Source organism: Cupressus sempervirens, chromosome 4, assembly GCF_028749045.1.
Source record: "Cupressus sempervirens isolate cs-2001-9-10 chromosome 4, ASM2874904v1, whole genome shotgun sequence".
Lineage (NCBI taxonomy): Eukaryota > Viridiplantae > Streptophyta > Pinopsida > Cupressales > Cupressaceae > Cupressus > Cupressus sempervirens.
The window spans coordinates 360,767,504-360,781,167 of record NC_143121.1 but is presented as its reverse complement, the minus strand read 5'-3'; positions in this window follow the sequence as shown (position 1 = coordinate 360,781,167).

The window sequence follows — 13,664 nt, the reverse complement described above, 5'->3', positions numbered from 1 at the left end:
GTAATACTACCTTAATCCTCGTAGGCTTTCCAGTTCTGTGAAAAATAAGTCCAAGATGCCTCCAAAGAAGGGATTTTTAGGTGCAGTAAATTATTTAGATAGGAATGTGCATGATGATTTGCTTGAGTTGCTTCCTAAGTCTACTGTAGAGATAGCACAAGTTAAGAGGTTAACCTCATTGAACCCTAGGCTAAGGGTAGCTGATGGACTTTATGATAAGGGTAATTGGGTTCAGGATGCTCAGACTTCTCAAACTGGTTTGAGTCTGTTCAAAAAATGGTTCGCAGAGAGGAAATTATATGCCCCTCATGCCAATATATGAAATTTTGACCTTGGAAAGCTTGTTGTTCCCAGTGTGTTTATGGATTATGACCTGCTTGAAACTGTAGGGAAAAGCTATGATCCAGCCACTAAGGTAGTGAGAAGAATGGATGGTGAGGTTTTAATTACCATTAGTCTAGAAGAAATTAGGAAGGTTTTCAGTCGAGGACCTCTCACCATGTATCATGTGCCCATTAATTTGATAGAGTTAGAAAAAGAATATATGTCCAAAAGGGATATAGTTAGACAAGGTGCATTGAAAGCCCACATAGGCAAGATTGGAAATCTACCAACAATAACATCATCTTCTAAAGAACCTTTCAAGAAATCATGCTTTAATGCCAGGGCAGTAGAAATATACAGGACCCTGTGCAGAGTTTTCGGAGAGGGTGAAGAAGACTTTATTCCAGCGAGCTTCATGTATATGATCACCCAAATCTCTTCTTTTGGTGTAGAAATAATTTTTGATTTTGCATCTTACCTGGCTAATGAGATTCACAATGGATTGGTGGGGATTGCAAAGGACAAGGTGGAAAAGGTATGGGGTCAGTACTCCCTATTGATGCATATGTTCCTTTTTAAGGGGGCTACATATTTTGCTAAAGAAATGGTTTTAAATAGGGAACAAGAGGGGGAGGCACTACCAGTTCAATTGTGGAGTGTAGACATGACTTGGGAGGCAGAAAATGCTAGTTTTGTCAGATTTGATAGGAATTTTACTTCTAAACTAAGATGCCTCATATTGAGTGACAATCCCAAAATTCCTAAGGCACTAATGCATCTTGTTAGGCCTATGGACAGACCCCATAGTTTAAGAGTGTCACATAATTGGGGAGATATCATCCCATATCCAGTCTCAACTGTCATTAGGGTCTATGGTTTCAAAGGGACACCCCATGTACTACCCTATCAGGTACCTTTAAAGGTAGGAGTAGCTGAATTTTTATGGCAGTTGGGAGGAGTGGAGGAAACCTTTTTGCACAAAAGAGGAACAGGATCAATCTTTCCTACTTGCACTATAGCTCATCAGTTTGTAATCACTAAAGAAGGATGGATCTTCCTCTACAAATTTTTGGATCGGTATAAGATGGCAGTATCTCATGCTCATTTTTGTGACACATAAGACTTCTTTAATTCTGCTCTTAGACATAGAATCAAGCTTTGTCCAAGTCAGCATGAATTTTATTTCCCTGAAGATATAATAAGGAATGAATATTCTCTCTAGGAACAAGAAACAAAGAAAGAAAAATGGAGAGTCTATTCAAAAGTTTTGGAATTCATTAATTATTTTGACAAAGATTACAGTCCTCTTAATAATGCTGCAAATAATGCAGATAGGATAAATAAACTCATGAGTACATTTTCAGAAATAATGGAGGTAATGAATGAAAAGAAACAACATTTTATTGATTCTTTTCCAGATAAAGCCAGAGAAGTTATGAGCAAATTGGGTTTCACCCCTAACATAGGAGTAGGTCCACTGGTTGTCCGAAAGAGGACAAGATATACTGTTATTCGGGAGAAAATGCCCATTGTAAACAAAGAAAAATAGGTAATTGAATCTACTAGTACTGTCCTTGAAGAAAGACCCCCTGAACCTTCTCCCAAAAGAAGAAAAATAATAAGGGAAGAAGAATCCCATGATGAAGGTTACTCACCTTCCCAAACTCCAATGAGAATTGAGGAAGAGTAGCTCACCAATGAGAAAATTGAACAAATGGGGTCGCAATGAGGAGTTTTTGTCACTCAAGTAGAAATTGATGAAGGGAACCCCCAGGAGCCTCCTGTGCCAAGTTTTGAATTGACTGTAGTAGATTTCAGAGGAAGGGAATTAGACCCTATTTTGGAGCAGGCCAGTCAACAATTTTTGTCTGATAATAGTTTTGTTAAATCTAGGGCTTTTCATCAATTTGCATGGAGGGCAAATATGCACATTTTTGAACAAAGGTGTAGGGATATGAAAGCAGAACATCCAAAAATGGATGAAGCCTCCATTCAGAATCAAATAAAAGAACAAATGATACAAGAATTCCAAAATATAACCCCTGACGAGGGTAGACAGATGGTGAAAAATGCAAATATTTTATTATTGCCCAATTGGGATATTGCTGATGCATTAATTTTTAATTCTGTATCAAATAATTTAGGATTAAAGGATCCAGATAAAAAGGAATTCTTAATGATAACATTTAGTAATGATCAAGCTACCCTTGTTATGTGGTCACTAAGAAGAGGATCCAGGAATACTCCATTACAGCCTGATGATTCAGGACTAACAGGGAATATCATTGTGAGGAGGGTTGCTGATACTTCAAATGTATAGGCAGCCTACATGAATGTGGACTATTCTAAATTTGCCTTGGCCACTGCAGAGAGAGAAGAAAAGGAAATGACTGATTTGCAGAATAAGTATGAAATAGTGGTGGATGCCTAGAATCAAGAAGTAAAAAAGAGAATTGAGCTGGAAAACAGGGTATCTCAATTGGAGAAGATACTTGGGAAAAGAAAGGTGGGAGAATCTAGTGTGCCTAGAATTATGTACCCTCCACAGTCATTTGTTGGATCAACCCCTATCATTGAAATACCTGACACCCCTAAAAGGCCACAATTCTATACTGCAGAGGAATTTGAAGAAGAAAAAATAAAGTTGCATGAGTTGCAGATAAAATTGAGAAATCAATATGAAGAAAAGTTAAAGCAGGGTGTAATATATTTGAGGGATAAAATACAATGGTCAAATTTTTATGATCAGTTGACAAGAATTATAACCTTTTTGGATGAGTTGAATAAAGAAAAGGATAGACTGACTTCTCTTGCGCAAAAATGGAGGGAGAGAAATAATGATATTACAATCATATGTATATCTGCAGTCCAAATGCCTTATCACAAAGTTGAGAAGATTTTTGATTTTTTAAATAAGCTAGAGAATTTTGGTGATGAAAGAGATTCTTTACAAAGAAGATTAACACTCTATTTTTCCAAATATATTGCTGAAAAATTCACCTTATTTTCTTGTGCTTTAGAATCTGTTGATACATTAAAGGTAAAGGAAAAATGGAACAGGGAGATAGATGAGTTATTCAATGAAAGAATAATAAACATTATGAGTGAGGCTAGCCACTGGTTCTGGGCAAATACAAGTGAAGAGCTAGTAAAAATACAGTTGTTTTATACTGCTATGAAGAAAGAATTTGATGATTTAGAAGAAAGTGAAAATTCTTTAATAAAGATACAAAAAGGAGCTCTAAGTTTTGATTGGCCAGAGGATGATGTTTTTAATAAATGGAAAAATTAGTTTCTAGAACAAATATTAGAAGATGATGAGGAAGAAGGTGAAAAAGTAACAATCACCCCCGAAGTTAATACTGAGGACACATAAACTCCCCAGGCTGAAGTAAATTTACAGATAATTGAAGACAACACATCACTTTCAAACCTCATTGCTACTTACTCCGAGGATGAGGATTGATTGTAAGATCAGATTTTTTTAATTTGTATCTCAACTAATAAGAAGCATAACAGAAAGGGACCCACCAAGAAATGTTTGTTGTAATTAACCTTTCTATTATTTTGTTCTTGTCTTTAGAAGGACACCTATCATTTTTTTAGCCTGAAGCTTATTGCATCTCACACTATTTAAGTGAGATCCCAAGGCTAAAGAATGGTCCGAATTATTTTTCTTCTAAGTATTGTGCTTAGTCTAGTTTTTGGTCCAAATTTTGAAGGCAAGCTTGTAATGTGTTTCTCTATCAAATTTTCTGAAAATACATGAAGATAGAATGAACTGTGTTTATTTCTTAAGGCTATTTTGAGTTTATTGTAAAAGATGTACCATTTTCAAAGGGAATGAATAAAAACTATGAATTGTCCCCATATCAGTTCTTTCTAAATTTTGTCTCTTGCTCAATACTTATCTATCTTGATGTTGTATGAGTAAAAGCCTGTGCAATTGAATGCAATCTAGTTAGGTTGTATATCCATCTATCATTGCTGTTAATGCAATGGATTAAGTAAAAGCTTTGATGAATGTGATAAGATTCCTTAAGTATTGAAAAGGATTTTGAATGATAAATTCTGATAAGAATTGCTGATACAATTTGTTGTAAGGCAACAAATTAGATCTTAGATTTTGCTATAGACTCTAAAACCCCAATGGATTAGGCACTGATCAAGTTATTTCAGCTGACAGAGAAGTATCTTACAAATGGTTGTTCAAATACATCATCAAATCAAATTTTACTTTTATTTCTTGTAGATCTTCAAAGTTGGCCAGCACTTGTCTACATGAAATCCTTTTAGCTTCAGTTAGCCATTGTTGTTGAAAACGTCTGCAGATCTATAGAAGACTTCTTGGCCATATCTGTTTATGGGATGTGTTTGGCAAGATTAGTAAGAATTATATATATATTTGAGGACTTTGAAATGAGAATCAGAATGAAACTAAGAATAATCCTCATATAGTCGTTTCATATTTGAACCATCCCTGGGTATACCCACCTTGGTTTTGCAGAGCCAAAAGAGTAGAAAACCATTTGTGGTTTTGTTGAAGTTGGGTCCAAATACCTTACATATGCAATTGTTGATAAGAATAGGCTAGTCTTTAGATTGTGTATGTACTGTCATTCTGGTATTAAGCTTTTTGTCGCTTAGTAGTTTTGGTACTTTTTAAAACACCAACACCAACTTAGAGAAATTTTGAAGGAGAAAAAGGATAAGGATGAATCATTTACATTCCCTATGCAATCTACATGCAACCAATCTAAAAAATGGTGAAGGCATGCAACCAATAAGAAAAATGCAAAGTATGAGTAGGAATTTGAGATTCAATATGGATCGTAGATCCATACCTAACCCTAAGTCTTCGCATTCTTTATAAGGAGAATGAATGCACCATTATATGAGTGAAAGAAAATAGCATAAGGGGAGATTATAGTGAAATTTCAGTGTGAAGAGAAAAGACTTAGAGGAATAGAGTATTAGTTTCATAACAAGTTGATCAAAATAGCACAAGGGAGAAGGTGTACATGAAAATATCAAATCAAGCAAGGATCAGAACACAAAGAGTAGATCTAGTACCCAAATCCAATAATTTGAGATTGCACTTAATTAGGTCAAATGTTCTAATACTCTCTCATAGTTGTATTAGAGGTTTAAATCCTATGGTGATAGGTTAGCTTAATAGCTAGGTAGGAAAGCCTTTGGAGAAGGTCAAGAAAATCCTATTAAGTTAAGTGGGTTTAACAACCTTTATGTAAATCCTTTAGCAGGGTGACACTTCATGTAAGTGTTTGTAAATCCTCTAACCAAGTCACTATTGACATAGTGGAAAGCCTTTAACAGGGCAAGCCATTAGAAGTGGTTGAACTCATTACTATAGTAGTTTTTTGTGGGTGTCATCCCCACCCCAGTTTTACCTTCTTATTCTTGGAAGGTTTCTAGGTTACCAAATCTTTGTGTTATGGGTTGATGCATGCTTTTATTTTATGGTTGTTTACATGTTTACTTGCATGCATGTTAATTTTAGTTATATGTTAATAAGAGCTTGAAAGGATAAAATTAGATTACTTCTAATTCAACTGCCACCCCACCCCGCCCCTCTCAAAAGTACTCTTACCATTTGGACATTCCATCATGGTGGTGCACTTATAGTTTGATAGAGCTTATTCTACGACATTTTCTCCCTACCAAATGATGTCGAGATTTCTTTTTTCAAATGGTGGAATGAGCAGTGAAATGGCTAAGTAAATGCATTAAAGGGAAAACTTATTAAGGAAATTGTAGTACAGATTTGGCAAGTAAATATAATAATTACTATTCATGTGTTGCGCATAAGAAAAGACCCTCTGAGTATTTTTTATTAATGCACATCAAATTTGTATGCCTACTAATGCTCTATGTCATCATGAAATGAAAAATTTTCCTTTTCTCCAAATCCTATCATATTAAGACACATGCCACCTCAATATTTGTATTTATTATGTCACATGCCTCAAAAAATTTCTTCATTAGGGTCTACTTTGAACTTGTATTTCAAAGATTGGGTGCCTACATGAAAAAAAATGTTAATATGCAAACATGATATCAAAGTTGAAGTATAAGTCTGAGATGATTGAGCTTTAACTTTGACTTTGACTTCATCAAGACTAACTTGGGTAGTGAATGTGGACATTGTCACATGAAAGGTAGTAAGGAGCACGAAATTGAACTTGAAGTTAATTAAAGTTCAAGTTCAACTTCTCAATTACAAAATGACTCACAATTGAAATGACTTAAGACACAAGAAAAACATGACTGTGGTAACAATTAGCTATGGCTAGGGAATGAAACTGGAAGGATCATAGGTGAACTCTGGATCTTTGGCTTTGTAGACCAACTCAAAAAGAAAAAAAAAAAAAATAGAAGAAAGGAAAGAACATAACCCAAAAAGATGGTATTTCCAAGGAGATGAAGACCAGACTTAAAATTGGTATAGCTTGAGATCCTGCATATTATAGGATAGGAGAAGGTCATCTCCATTAAGATACTATAGTTTGAAGGTGTTAGAGCCCAATTCCTCAAATATTATAAATGGGCCTTTCCATAAACTATTGAATTTGGTGTAAGCCCCTTTAGGTTCCTTCCTCTTGTCCCATAGCAGTACCTGATCTCCTTTCATGAATCTTTGTGGTCTTTCTTTTTGATCAAAATTTTTTTTGACCCTTGCTTAATGGTTGGTGATATGATCTACCAACTCCCTTCTTTATTCTTCTTTTTTCTAGAGGTACAATATTCTCTTTTCAATGGGAGAATGAAACATTTCATCTTCAATTGCTTTTTGTAAATTTAAGGTAGCCAGTTCCAAAGGTAAAGACAATTGTGCTTCAACTCCATACACTAGCTCAAAAGGGGTCATGCCAATGGCTCATTTTGGAGAAGTTCTATTAGCCCAAATATCTTCATATAACTTCTTATGCCAATATTTTCCCTTTTCATCTACTAACTTTTTCATAATATTCACCAAATTTTTATTCGTAGACTCTGCCTATCCATTGCCTTGAAGAAAATAATCTAAAGCATGTGATAGATGGATACCATGATCATAGAAATATAATTGAATTTCTTGAGAAGAAAAATTTTGTGCATTGTTAGTCACTATTTTGTTAGGTGTACCAAAATGGGTGAAAAATTTTTCCATTAAGAATTTACACACTACCTATGATGTTGTGGCCTTAACAAGAATGGCTTCAACCCATTTAGTAAAGTAATTAGTAGCAATGAGGATGTGTTTATGCCCTACACTTGAGTTTGGATTGATAGGCCCTATAAAATCCAATCCCCACTATTGAAAGTGTTCTTGTATAATCACAAGTTTTAAAGGAAGAGCAGGTAATTGTGGTTTTCTAGTAAACAATTTACATTTCTCACAATTTATCACCCAATGGTAGGAAACTCTAAACATACCTAGCCAATGGTATCCACTTCTTAGAATTTTGAAGGTTGTTACTATTGATGAAAAATGTCCTCCATAGGCTCCATCATGGAAGGTTTTCAGTAGTTTCTCCTGCTGGTCACCATTGACACACCTTAAAAACATACCATCTAAGCCCTTTTTGTATAAGATATCATCAATGATCACAAGTTTGGCTGCTCTGAGTTGAAAACTCCTTTGATCTTTTCCTTTTAAATGGTCTAGACATCTCCCATATATCAAGAAATAAGCTATGTCAGAAAATCATTCATCTTTCAAACCAACAAACAAACAATTGGGATATGTTTCTTCTTTTTCTCCTTTTGCAATAAGTCTACACAGTCCTTGCCCTTGAACCAATTTAGTTGGCCAAATATCCAATTCAAACTCTTGCACTTTTTCTACCCAAGTTGCTCAATTATCAACTGCTACATCTTGCTATGTGAGGATACTCTTGATTGCAGTGGATGGTACACAAACTAAAGAATCTAAACACAAAATATAGTACCAAAAATATTTCACTACTTTCATAATAGAAAAGGGTTGCTTTTTAGATAGGGAGTAATTAAACTCATGTTTCTTCAATGGGAAACTCATAAAAGAGATAGGCATCTCTTCTCCTTTGTCATTCTTTTGAAGAAATATTCCTAACATGGTATTCTCTAATGTGTAGCAGTACATTATAAATTCCTTTTTGAAATTAGGATGAAAAAGTGTTGGAGCTTTGGCAATAATCTCTTTTACCTCTTTGAATGCTTTAGATGTTGGTTCATCCCATTTGAAATTTTTCTTCTCAGTTAGCAACTTGGATATTGGTTTGATAGTCTCTGCAAAATCAAGTATAAATTTCCTAAGGAAATTGATCTGTCCAAAGAAGGATTTAACACCATTACATTTGATAGGAAGACACAGTTGCTAAATAGATTTTACTCTCTCTGGATCAATTTTGATTCCTTCTTTTGAAACCATGTGCTTGAGAAAATTTCCCTCAGTTACAACAAAAGATGTTTTCTTAGGGTTCAACAAAATTTTGTGTTCCCTACATTTTTCAAGTACTTTACTCAGATCGTTTAGGTGCTTCTTTCGCCTGCTAGAAAATACTATCATATCATCAAAATATAGTGTCATAGATTTATCTAGCAAATGACCACTGGTTGAATTCATGGCCCGCTGAAAGGTGGCACATACATTTATTAAGCTAAAAGGCATCCTTTTATATGCAAAGGTGCACCAAGGTGTTAGGAATTTTGTTTTGTGTTGATCTTCCTCGACAACTTCTATCTGATTATAACTTGAGAAAACATCTAAAAAGGACATCATCACTGAACCAACAACTATTTGATGAATTTGATCCATTATAGGTAAAGAAAAAATATCTTTCAAGCTTGCTCAATTAAGGTTTCTAAAGTCAACACAGATCCTTATCTCTCCATTCTTCTTTTTGAATGGCACTATATTTTCCACCCAGGTGGAATAATGAATTGGAAAGATGATGTGAGCTTTAAGAATTTTGTCTATTTCTTTGAAAATTGCATCAAAAACCTTTGGATTGTATGTTCTAAACTTTTTCCTAAAAGGGGTAGTACCTAGTTTTAGAGTGATATGATGTTTGAACTATCCACTTCTGAAAGTTTTTAAATCTTTGTAAGACCAAGCAAAGACATCAATGTACTCTATAAGAAGTTTGATGAATCTTTCTTTCTCGTCTTCTTCACAACAGGTTCCCAAGTTGATAATTTTGGGACCATGTTTATCTCTCAATTTGACCTTTTCATAATCAACATTTGGATCTTCTTTAGGTGACAAATTTTAGGCCAGGAAAACATCTCACCTATCAAAGATTCTTTCAAGCTCAACTAGGCCTTTAGGTATTACATTCCCTTTTAACTGTAATAAATCACTAGATTTTTCATCAGTGACATCAAGACAATTTAACTCTCTACATTCAAAATCTGAACCTTCAAAATAATTAGTAGAGAATTTTTTAATACTTTGTAAAAAAGCATTAATGTGAGCATCATCCTTAAATACTTTCCATGAATTGTTATTGTCTAGAGCACTTGGCCTATGGATGATCTCAACTAAATATTTTCTATTTATGAATTTAGGATCAGGAATCAACAAAGAGGTTGATATTGCTAAAGAATTTGCTTTATCATTTAGTTCTTTGGGAATTGCTTCAATTGTAAATTCTTCAAAATCTTCGATCTCATCCCATACACGATTCCTATAATGTTTTAGTCTTTGGTTCTTTAATGAGAACATGTTTTTAACTTGCTTTACTATTAATTTAGCATCTCCCTTTTCCTTTAGCAGCCTAATATTTCTTCTCTTGGCTTCTTCTATACCTAGAAGTAAGGCTTCATATTTTACTATATTATTAGTTTTTTCAAAAGAAAGCTTGTAAGAAGAAGGAAAATTCTGACCATCAGGAGATATCAAAACTATGCCAACCCCTGATCCATTAGATTAGCAGCTCCCTTCAAACTCTAAAGTCCATAGTGAGTCTTCAGCTTCGGATTGGTCACCTATTTTCTCATTTTTAGAAAAAATCAAATAGTTAGCAAAATCAATCTCTTGATAAAGGATTTGAGATTTGGGATCATCAGATGGAAAGACTATGTATTTAGATTTGACTTCAAGTAACAAAGTTACTTTTTCTTTCCCCACAGGTATAACAGCTTGAGACCAATCCATTTTAACTTCCCCTCTCAGGTCTTGGTAAAAGGTTCAGCTAAGAAGCATACCATAATTGGTAGGAATGTCTGCCACTAAACTAGTAAGCTTAATTATTTTCTAAGGATAAGCTGCTAAAGAAACTTGGGCATGTTTAATCTGACCTATTAAAGGAACTTACTTGGAATCCATGGAATAACACTTACCAAAGGTTTTGGTTAAAGGAAGATGAAGAGCCTTCGCTACTGCGGCTGGCATTATGTTGTTAGAAGCACGTAAATCTATGATGCAATTATTTAGTTTAAAACCATGAAGGAAGAGGGATACATAAAATGGATCAAGTTTTTGAGAAAAGGGAGCTTCAGGGCTAACTTTTTTTGGTTGGAGTATCCCTTCTCGATTATCAGATGCTTTGGTCTCAAGCTTCTTTACCAAAGGAATTTCACTTGTTTTCTTAGCAGACATCTTATTTTTCTCTAAGACCTTGATTTCATTTATTTGTTTAGTTGCTAAATTAGGGGAAGATTAATGAGCATATTCAATCAATTTATTAAGCTTTCTAGGGTTCATCCTTAAGTATTCAATAGGGGAAATCTCTATTTTAGATGCTTTACAAAGCTCAACAATGTCAAATGAAGAATCAGGATCAAACCTTTTCAATATTTAGGGTGTCTTTGACTATATTGGTGATGAATTACTTTCATTTTCCCCCTTTTATCTTTAATTCATTTGCATGAGTAGGGGTTGCATTAATTTTAGAATCATCAGCTATAGTACCCCTCTGTCCATGGGTTAAGACTGAACATGCAACTTCTTCTAAGGTTAAAATGATATCACCACTTCTATAAGAATCAGATTCATATTCAAGATAATAGCTTACAGAGTCACTAGGTTCTTCAGAAGGTTCTTCCTTTATTTTTACATTAGTTGTGGCTACTTTTTCTACTTCAAGTTGCTAATATCTTATATTCTTAGGACAAGAACTCCCTTCATGATCCTTTTTAAGATGAAAAACACACATGTTATTTTTATTGGGTGGAGCTTCAATTTGCAATCTTTGTTGATTTGGGGGTAAAGTAACTTAATTTCCTTAAAAGCTACTCTGACCTAGATACTTTCTTGGAATATCTTGGTACTGAGTATTCATCTTAGAATTTGCTTCTTAATAGTCATCACATCATTCATGAGTTTCTGAACTAATGGATCTATTTTTCAGAGGTAGATGGTTGTGACTTTGAAGTTTACATTTCCCATTTCCACTTCCCTACTACTAAAAGGTCATATTCTAATTCAATAGCTAGCCTTTGAGAAACATCAACATCTACTACTATGTCTCTCCTTAAGTGAAAACTTATATCTAGAGGCATTGCACTAACAAAGAAACCTTTAAAGTTTTTTGCATTAGGTCTCTTGGCAGCTTGGATTTTATGAATTATTTTAGTGAACTTTGCTGCAAAATCTCTCATGGGCTCATGTACTTCTTTTTTTAACTGGGTCAATTGGAGCAACAAGATGTGTTCATCATCAATAGACTTAAATCTATTTTCAAGAGCATTTTGTATCTCACCCCAAGAAGTGATTGACCCTTTTCGGATATGATGAAACCAATCAACACCATCTTCTATTAAGGTTTGTACAAATAGCCTTACAACTATGTCTTCATGAGTGATAGCAAGAACTACACATGTAGTTTTGAAGGAATTGAGATGTTCATTAATAGATTTCTTCCCATCTCCATTCAATTTGGGTAATACTTATGTGGCACCTTTAGGGAGAGGATTCAAGTTAGCTCCAAGGGCTAGGGGACCTACTTGTGCACCCCACGGGTTGGCTACCATTTGTGGTGGTATGAAATTCAAAGGTTGAGCATTGAAATGAGAAGGTATTAATGTCCTAGTTAAAATTAAAGCTTGAAGGCTTATGGTTATAGGAGTTGGCTTCTTAGGAGATGTTGGTATACTTTTGCTCTTAAAAAACATTTTACGCTTGTTAGAAAGATTAGGAGGAAAATTAAGACTCTTCACAAATTCATAGGATTGATCAATAAATCCTTTCCTTTCTTCACTTCAAGTGTACTTTTTACTAGCTAGTTTATCACAATTAAAATAAGTATTCGACACTTAGATTAGTGTTCAAGCTAATCTATCAACTACTACTTCTTCATTAGTGATAGGTGCTCCTCTAATGAATTCTACCCTTTCTTCTTCTCTTTCAAGTACATGATTAACTTGTGTAAACCATTCTAGGCTTGTTTTGAGTTTCCAAGCTTGTGCACTTACATTTGAAATGATTTCCTCTTGAGTATTATCAAAACCTAAGCTTGGTTGAAGTACTGCAAAAATTTCATGATGAGGTAAAACCATTTCTAGTCTTTCCTTAGTGGAGTTGCCAAAAACTATTAGTAAACAATTTTTCTCAAATGATTTTGTATTCAAAATAGAGAAAAATGCATACCAACAAATGAATTTTGATAAAGTGCTAAGGAATTCTCTGCTTAAAAGTTTCTTCAGTAAAACAGGCACAGCTACCTTTATGCGAATAATGATTTTTGATCCTTAACCCAACAGAAAGATCTTTTCAAAATATCATCTACTGAAAATGTTGCATTGACTTATTCTACTTCATCAATATAAAATAGATTTTAATGCTAAAGAACCACTTGATCTTAACTATCAATACTATCCACATAAATGAAAGTCAAGTAAACAAGCAGGAAGATTCAATAAAACTCACTTCTCATAGCTCCTCAAATTTCAAATAGGCAATCTCAGAATTGACGACAAACATAGCAAAAGCTTTTTATATAAATAGTATCTTCAGAAATGCTGATTCAAAGAAGTAGATAGTAATATCTACCTCCAAAGCTTTTAACAAAATCAACTGCAAAGTTCTCTTTATATTTGCTGAAAATATGAAATCCTATCTTCTAAAACTTAAGATTAAACCTAAAACAAAAATAGTTTTTTCTATCAATCTGATGGAGATTAACCCTATGCCATACTAATTATTACATATTTATAAGGCATGGGGTTGGACAATTGCCAAAATTAACTTGCCAGGAGTAAAATAGTCTTTTAGTTAAGACAACTGTGTTAACTGAAATGCAAGAAAAGTAAAACAATAGAAAGAACAACTAAGTGACTATTTGTAACTATATATTTCAATCAAGTAGCTCCATCCATGTTGACCACATTTCTCACTACTTTCCATGCTTTGTAAG